Here is a 9464-nt window from a genome sequence, read left to right on the forward strand (position 1 = left end):
CTTGAGTTTGATGGAAACCCTTTGCTACAAGTCTGGCTTTGTACCTTGAAACACTACCATCTGCATTATGTTTAATTCGAAATACCCACTTGTTTCCTACAACTTTGACATGAGATGTAGGCTGAACAAGTGTCTAAGTCTGATTTTTAACTAAGGCTTGATATTCTTCTTGCATTGCTTGAAGCCACTTTGGATCACTTAGAGCAGCTGAAACTATAAGTGGTTCTGTTGGCTTAGGATTACATTCAACTAGATAGGCCTTTTTTGGTTTGAAGATTCCCATTTTGGATCGAGTAGTCATGGAATGTCCAATTATGGGTTGTGAAGGTGAAGATAGATGATGAAGAGGTTGAGAAGATGATTGCTGATTTATAGGACTAGGAGTATGAGACAACAATTGATTTTCTGAACTGGACAGGTTTGAGGTGGAAGGTAAAGCAATTGCTGAAGGTGCAGATTGAGAGAAAGATCTATCAAGTTGTGCAGCAGTCTGTGATAATGTGAATGAGACAAGAGGATTGGAAGAAGTAGACTCATGTAAAGAATCAGAACATGACTTTGTAGAAAATTTTTCAACTGACTGGAATGGAAAAGAGGACTCATCAAAGGTAACATGATTACTTATATAGACCCTTCCAGAAGGATGAAGACACTGATAACCTTTGTGAAGTGAGTTATAGCCAAGGAAGACACACCTTTCACTTCTGAACTGGAGCTTATGATGATTATAAGGTCTGAGATAAGGGTAATAGGAACAACCAAAAACTTTCATCAATGTATAATCTGGTGGTTTGTGAAATAGTTTCTCAAATGGTGATTTATTGTTGAGAATAGGTGTAGGAAGTCTGTTAATGAGATATGTGGCTGTATGAAATGCATTCCACCAGAATTTGAGTGGCAAGTGAGCTTCGACAAGAAGTGTGAGGCCTGTTTCAACAATATGTCTATGTTTTCTCTTTATTTTCCCATTTTGGTGATGTATATAAGGGCATGGATGTCTAAATTATATGCCTTGTTCAGAGAGATATGACACAAAAGGCCTGAATTCCCCACCCCAATCAGATTGTAAGCATTTGATTATCAAATTCAGACAATTTTCAATCATGTTTTTGAAGTCAACAAAGGCTGACAGAGTTTTAGATTTTGCAGTAAGAGGAAATATCCAAGTGTATCGGGTGTAGTCATCTAGGATAGATAGATAGTAGGAGTATCCTTGGGAAGAGGTAATGGGAGCTGGTCCCCAAAGATCAACATGTAACAATTCAAGGGGCTGAGTGGTTGAGGTTTCTATTGAAGGAAAATGCTGCATATTGGAAACATGTAACCCTTGCCTAGTTGACAAGCATCACAAAACTGTGATTTTGAGTATTTGGAATGAACAGAAGTTGAATCCAGGCATTTCATAATTTGTTTTAAAGCATGAATTGTGGGATGACCCATTCTTTTGTGCAGTAAACTATAATCAACAGTCTTATTACATGAAGCAACATGAGCCATAGAGGCATTCTTATTGAATTGAGGACTATTTACAGCCATAAGAGGAGAAGTCTCAATATCAAAGGAATTCAATTGAGTAAACATAGACACTAAAACTGCTGACAATGGACTTATTGGATTAAAAACAGACTCAGATGAGGTCGACACTGGAATAACAGGACTTGAGTTATCACATACTGCATTTAAACTTGAAACTTGATAAAGACCTCCTTTAGCAATCCCCTTGAGCAATGTGATCCTTCAGTTCTTATCCTTAACGAAACAGACATGGTTGTAAAATTCAATGAAAACATTGTTATCAGCAAGTAATTTGGAAACACTGATAAGGTTTTTAGTAATTGTAGGTACATGTAAAACATGATTCAGGTAAATAGGTTTTGTAGGCAAGGTTTTAATAGCATCAGATCCAACATTATGAATAGGCAATCCCATACCATTTCCTACATGCAGTTTTTCACAGGCATGGTAAGTTGAGTATTTAGATAGTATACCTGCATCTTGAGCAATGTGATTAGTTGCTCCAGAGTCAAGGTACCAGGCTGGATCAACTACACTGCTATAGTTTGCCAATTGTGCAGAGGGAGGTACATTATGAGGAATACCAATATTTCCAGCATACATGTTTGCTGTTTGAGCCCCATTATATGCACCATTTGCACTTTGAAAATCAAAAACACCTTGAGGATTCATGATACCTGGATTATGATAAGCAACATAACCAAAGAAAGGTCTAGTTTGTCTAGGAAAATTAGGCCTGAATCCAGATCCAAAACCAGAACCATTGTACCCAGAACCTCTGCCAAAATAATTTTGATTATTTTCAGGAAATCCTCTATAATTCTGACCTCCACCTCTTGGCCTAAATGCATCAAAACCTATGTTTCTCGGAATAAAACCCTGATTGAACCTGTGTTTACACTTATAAGTGACATGGCATGGAATGAAATAGATTTGACACACATCTTTTCCAGGACCAGTACTACTGTTCTGAATATTATCATAAGCACTAAAAGTACCAGCACCTACATTTTTCTGATTATATCCAGATCTATTATAACCTTGGCCCTTCTGAGCAAAATTTGTTGTCATATCATGCAGAGATTCATTATGAGATTTTCCTTTGCTCATTTCTAACCTAGTTTCATGACTAAGCATCATAGAATACACCTCCTCAACAGTGAGTTTCTCTTTTTCCAGTCTAGTAAGTATATTTGTAACTAAAGACTCATAGTTATCATCTAATCCAGTAAGCAAGTGCATAATCAATTCATTTAAAGTAACTGAATTACCTCTGATGGCCAAACTATCAGCAATTTTCTTCATTTTATTAAAATAATCACTTACTGAGAGTGATCTTTTCTTTGTTGATTGAAGTTGCATCTTCAAAGGCAGATACCTCGCTTTAGATTGTGACATGAAGATTTCGGTAAGTATCTCCCAAAGCTCAAGTGATGTTTCACAGTTGATCACCATGATTAACACGTTATCCACCATTGACGACAGCATCCAGCTCTGCAGAAGCTTATCGGTTTTCATCCATAAAGCATAATCTGGATTTTTTTGTTTCTGTGAAGCTTCAGCTCCAGATCTTCCAAGTTCTTGAGTTGATTCAGTGAGATAACGTTCTGGACACACATTCTCACCATTAATAAAGCTTTCAAGTCCATTAGCAATGATTGATATTCTAACTTGAGCCTTCCACACTAGATAGTTTGATATGTTGAGCTTTACAGGTTGAACAAAGTGAAATAAGAGTGAGGAGGAAGCTATATGATTGGATCCAGACATAAGTGTTTGCTCTGATACCATATTAGAATCAATAAAGGTGTTTGGCAAAAGAGAAAGTGAAAGAAAACTTTAACTGAGAAAACTCTTATTGATTAAAATCTGGAATTATTCATTATGATTGTGTTAACCACTATTTATAGTTACACTGAAAACTGATTACAAAAGCAAAGCTCAAAGCTGCAACGTTAACGAACTAATCAGCCTTCCAATCATAACATGCCAGCTGGATAAATCGTTACAACTTAATCAAAACAAAAAAACCACCCAATCCAGCTCAGCACGTCATCAGCCAGCTCAGCAGCTTCAGCTTATACACTTAACAGTGGTGCTGTTAACATACAAGAGTTCCTTTAAACACTTCACTAGCTAAACCCCAACCCCCCCCCCCCCCCTCCCGCCTCCGCGCCCCGGGGAGCCCAAAAATGCTTGAGGGAAATCCTACCAGGCCTTAACATGGTTTCACCACTGTCAAAACCTGAAATTTTGCATATGATTGGAGTTTTTTTTTTTTTCCTTTTTCATAGATAATTTTTTTGAATTCTTTGCTGCATAAATCCAATTCAGTTTCTTTTATTTCACCGGTGTAATATAATAAAACATAAGGCAAAATAAAATGTGTATTCAGACTAGTTAACCATGTACAATCTTGCAATAGCCAATAGTTCATGCAGTGTAGAAGGAGAACAAATGTTTGTATTGGATAATCAAGAGCTGCTGCTGGACCTACCGTAAGTAATAATTTCTTGTAGTTTTATCATTGCCAGGACTTCAAAATCTAAACTTCAAAACCTTAAACACGCTTTGCTTTTATCTTCAACGGAGTGAATGAACTGGAATTGATGGGCAAGTCAACGAGGTGTCACATTTGAAAGAGTAACCTCATTAACAGAGCAAACTTCGGCACCCGATGAGAATTGACCTGGCCTTGCAACATTTCGGCCTACAGAAAATGCAGGTTCGGTTGGTTGAGGAAGTGTTACAGTATCGCTTGCTAACATAACAACCACAGAAGACATGGTAGGTCTGTCTGCTGAGTCTGCTTGAACACATAATAATCCAATATGGATAAATTTCAAAAGTTCAGCAGCAACGCATGACTGCTTGAGTACTGGTTCCATCAGCTCCAATGCTTCTCCTTCACACCATAGTTTCCATGTCTATAATATTGTTATACAGGTCATAAACAAAGGTGAGACTCAAAATCATTGGATATTATTCTTCAGAAAGAAAGATAGAAAGTCACTTACATAAGAAAGGAGGCTTTGACCAAGTTCAGATAGATAAAACCCAGTGTTCTTTTTCCCACTGATGATTTCTAGCAGTAGAACGCCAAAACTGAAAACATCTGATTTTACGGAAAATAATCCTTCCATAGCATACTCTGGGGCCATGTATCCACTGTTTGAAAACAGAACAACATAAGATCAAATGCCATAGAAAAGCTAATGACCTATGTGACCTCCGTATTTTGAATCTGGTGACATGATCATGAGGTCACATATTCAAACCAAATGCAATAGAATACTGTTAGCAAATTAATTATTGGAAACAGAGAAAACAGAGAGAGGTGGGAATGGAATGCACTTACTATGTTCCAACAATTCTATTGGTATTAGCTTCACTTTGGTTTCCACCAAATATCCTAGCCATCCCAAAGTCTGATATCTTCGGGTTCATCTCATGATTGAGTAAAACATTACTAGCTTTGAGATCACGATGAATAATTTTGAGTCGAGAGTCCTCATGTAAATACAAAAGACCCCGAGCAATTCCATTAATGATGCTTATGCGTCGTTTCCAGTCCAGTTGTACACTCCTCGTTGAATCTGATAATGAATTAGACACAGCATTTAACCTGATTAGCTACTTTGTCATCTACTCTTCTATGGAAAGGAAGCGGGGAAAATAATAGGAAATGGAAAGACTTGGCTACAATTGCCATAGTGCCTAGTAGGGGGCATATAATGTGCAAACCATATAACAGGGCCACTTCAATTATACAAGCTGGAATTACACAAAACAACCACAGGTTCTATTTGCACAACTTAACAACTAGCAATTAAGGAAATAGAAAGTCTGAGAAACAAACCAAAGAGGAAGACATCAAGGCTTTTATTGGGCATGTACTCATATATAAGCAGTGATTCATTTTCCTCTAAGCAGCAGCCGAACAGCCTCACAAGATTTTTATGTTGCAATTTGGCGATTAGAGTAACTTCATTCTTGAACTCTTGTAGGCCTTGCCCAGATGTTCTTGAGAGCCTCTTCACTGCTATTTCCTTGCCATCTGCTAATTTACCCTGCAAGCAACTTTCCATTATTGTTACCGTGAAAGTTTTGTATGCGTACGGAAAACGCAAGTTTCCGCTGACATGAACTCATTTCCAAATACTGCATTCGGTGAATACTTATGTATATTTAAACAAGCGTACAGTAAAAGTGGATTGGTATGATTAATAGTTGCTTTTTTAAGCAACTGTACTAAAGTGTTTAGTAAATTATTACTTAGAAACTAAGTTAATTTATACTAAAATGTTTAGTAAATTATTGCTTAGAAACTAAGTTAATTTAATCTCACATTTGTATGATGAAAAAATTATATTTTTTTTTATAATTTTTATCAAAATTATCATTTAAAAATCATATGTACTTGTCAAAAATTTTATTTTATAATTATAATTTTTTTTCTTTTTACAGTAATTATAACTTAAATAATATAATACCTTGATATGAAATACGACCTTAAGCATCCCTTTATAATTACCTTGTAAACAGCCCCAAATCCGCCTTCTCCAAGCTTATTTTCATCAGAGAAATGCTGCGTAGCTTCAACTGCGAGATGTAACGGAAACAAAGGGAACTCTTGAGATTCTTCCTGCTTCTGTCCTCGTAAAGCATCATACGTATAGTCGTTGCCAAGTCTACCGTCTGCTAGATGAAGCAGCCCTGTCTCTTGACTATTTGCTTTCTCCTCTGCAAAACAACGGATTAATTAACTTCGTAAACTATGAATTAGAACAAGGGAGTGGTCGAGTTACCTTTGACCCTTTCCTTTCTTCTCTTTATACACCGAAGTAAAAAACTAAATAGCACAAGTACTATAATTGATGATACAGTGGCGCCGATTGCAATCCATGTTCTGCTTTCCCTCGTTTTCTTCTTTCCCGAATCTAACATATAGCCAAGTTAAAGAATCTCTGAGGAAAACTCTTTCTACATCTTATGTTATGTTTAATTTATATAAAATTAAGGAACCTGAGATTTACGAACTCACCGTCGGAGCTACCATTCGTCTTATTAGGTGGATAGATGGGAGCCGTAGGGTCCTCAAAGAAAGGGTACATCTCGTATCTTATGACACAACTTAGCGAAAGGGCTCTAACACCTCGCCTTCCGTAGCAGCAGGATGAAAGTCGAGAAACAGTAGCGCGCAGGCAAATATTGCAGTCAGATCTAGACAGATATGGTATCACTGCACTAGAGTCCAAATTCTGTCAATGCTAGAGGCGTTAACTATTTGGGCTGCAGCTGCATATTTTGAGTTAGAATCCCTTGAGGTTGCATTTTGAATTAGATCACTGAAGGACTGAGCCAAAATATTAGAGAACTTATAAGGGTCAGTAACGTTCATTATATTCCGTAGGTATACAGTTTCCGATGTATTTAGCGAAAAGGGAAAAGAATTGTTAGAGAAGCGCACCATACACTGATCATACCATACAATAGCCACCTTGGCGCCAGTACAATTTTTCGCAATGGTATCGAATGCAACTTGTATGCAGTCTTGGCATGCCTCATAAGAAACGTCGAATTTACAATTGTAAATACCATAAACTTTGTCTGGGTAATCCCCTTCAGTTGTCTCGTTGTAGAGAGAACGGCCACCTTCATTGTAGAGCTTTTCCTTGAGTGTCGCAAGGTTATACATGAATATGTCGCCCGAAGCAGTATTGTTTTCTCGTGGGCAGGCATGGTAGAGATAATTATTGGAGTCAAGTTTAGCCGCCTCTGACGAACTTTGTAACAGAACTAAAGATAGAAATGAAAAAAGGTGAAGCAGGTTAACTGTGCTTCTAGTTCTCGGGCCAAATAATACGAGCAGAATCGGCATCTTCCCCTTGCTCTTCAATTCTGAAAATTTTGAGTTCCAATGTCAAGAGGCTGAATTAAGGCACAAGCATCCAACTAGAAGTAAACAGGATTAATGATGAATACAAGACGAGTTAACATATTAGAAAAGTCGTGGGTCACATTTAATTGAGATGGTAAAATTTCTTATGTTGAAAAATAAGAAATTTTATTTCTTATGTTGAAAAATAAGAAATTTTAGGTTCGAATCCCATTCACATAACTTGTATAGTTGTATTGGGATTGGATTTTCATTAAGCTAAATAACCAAAGACCAATGAAATTGAAAAGTCAAACAAAAGACCATTGGTGAAGTCTAAGAAACCAAGGAAGTCTGTACAACGCGGATCATTGATAGTTTCCTGGCATCCTCGTATTGGAGATTAAGAACAGGAGGTGTTTTTTTTTTTAAAAAAAAAACTTAAATAGACCTAATTAATAAAGTTAAATGTCTGAATTTGAATGATATATTTATCTTTTTTGTGTCTAAATTCATATAAATAAATATTATTTTTTTTAACTTAAAAAATCTGAAAACTAATATTTTAATATTTGTACCTTTACAAATTATAAATGTTAAACAAATAATAAATGTCTCAAAGAATATAAATAAGATAATATAATATCATAATTTAAATAATTTTTAATTAAATACAATCTTTTTATATTCTGAATTCGTATATATTAATTAATATTATTACAGTTATGATGTTTTTATATAAAAAATATTCATAAAAAATTATAAAGTTAAATAATGAAACGACCATAAAAAAGTCGTGCATGTCTGTGGAGGCCCTACTTAATTAATTTTCAAAGACGCGGCCAGCCCAAACAGCACGGAATTAGACTTAAGAAAGTCATCTCTTTAGCAGGAATTATTATTCGCCGGCGAACTTTCATCAAATGACCAGATTCAAAACAAGAAAAAGAAACTCAATCAAATGAAATTCTTAAAGTAATAATTATACAACACATTTTTCAGTGTTAAAAATAATTATTAATTATCAAATTACCAAAGCCTATTACTTATCCACGGATTAAGATGATTACTTTGAAAAGTTTTGTTATATATATTTCACTGATGAATCTGACGGTGGATGACAGTTTGATTGGTACTTTCCTTTAGAGGGAGTGAGTTAGGATGCACTTTTGCTTAGGACAAGTTGAAAGAATCATACATAAACTTTGAAGCATAAATTAAACTAACTCCTGCTTAGGAGAAGTTAAGATCGTGAAAGAATTATATTAAGCTTTTAGACATAAATTAAACTAACTATGATCGAATTCACCACAAATGTATAACATAATTTGTTGTGTATATAACTGTATAACATAGATTAAAAAAATTAACTTTTTTGTGTCTTTAGAACTAATAGGTATATACCATAAGATATTTCTTGATATCTCACACTAAGTATTATGAACTCATAGTAGCTAAAGGTCGACAATAATAGAAGTCAAGGTCGACAATAATACAAGTCAAGTTTTCATCTTAATTTTTAAAAGATTAATAAAATTTTACATTACAGAAAACAAATTGTTATACTTTATGTTAATATCAATAATTTACCTATTGCATAAAGTATGATAATTTGATATTGCATAAATCTGTAAAGTATAATAATTCACACATGCAGTCACATATGTAACCCATATATCAACATTTTTCAAAAAAATAAAAAATAAAAATCTATAGATCACCATTCAAAAAATAAAGAAGGAAAAAATGAATTTAAGAAAATGATTACGGTTTAAGTAAGTTAGGAGAGAAAAATGGGATTAAAAGATAAAAAATTAAATGAGATCTGTATGAACCAAAGATGTAAAGTTATTTTTATTTTAAAGGAGTATTAAAGAAAATGTTTTTTTTAGAAGGTTTAAAAGAAGGAAAGAGTTTATAACAATAGTTTATTGAAAAAATTATATGATAATAATTTTACCAATTATAAAATTTATCTCCAATAAATAAGTGTTGGTGCCGAAGAACGATCTCAACAACTGAATTTGTTTCTTTTGGGGAATTACAGCACGAATCCAAGCTCAAACGCAAG

At 34.9% G+C, this 9464-nt stretch overlaps 1 pseudogene; it reads right to left on the bottom strand.

Moving 5' to 3' along the window:
- Positions 1–3878: 3878 nt before the first annotated feature.
- Positions 3879–7536, bottom strand: LOC18040770 (annotated as a pseudogene).
- Positions 7537–9464: the final 1928 nt, after the last annotated feature.

Source organism: Citrus clementina, unplaced genomic scaffold (assembly GCF_000493195.1).
Source record: "Citrus clementina cultivar Clemenules unplaced genomic scaffold, Citrus_clementina_v1.0 scaffold_5, whole genome shotgun sequence".
Lineage (NCBI taxonomy): Eukaryota > Viridiplantae > Streptophyta > Magnoliopsida > Sapindales > Rutaceae > Citrus > Citrus x clementina.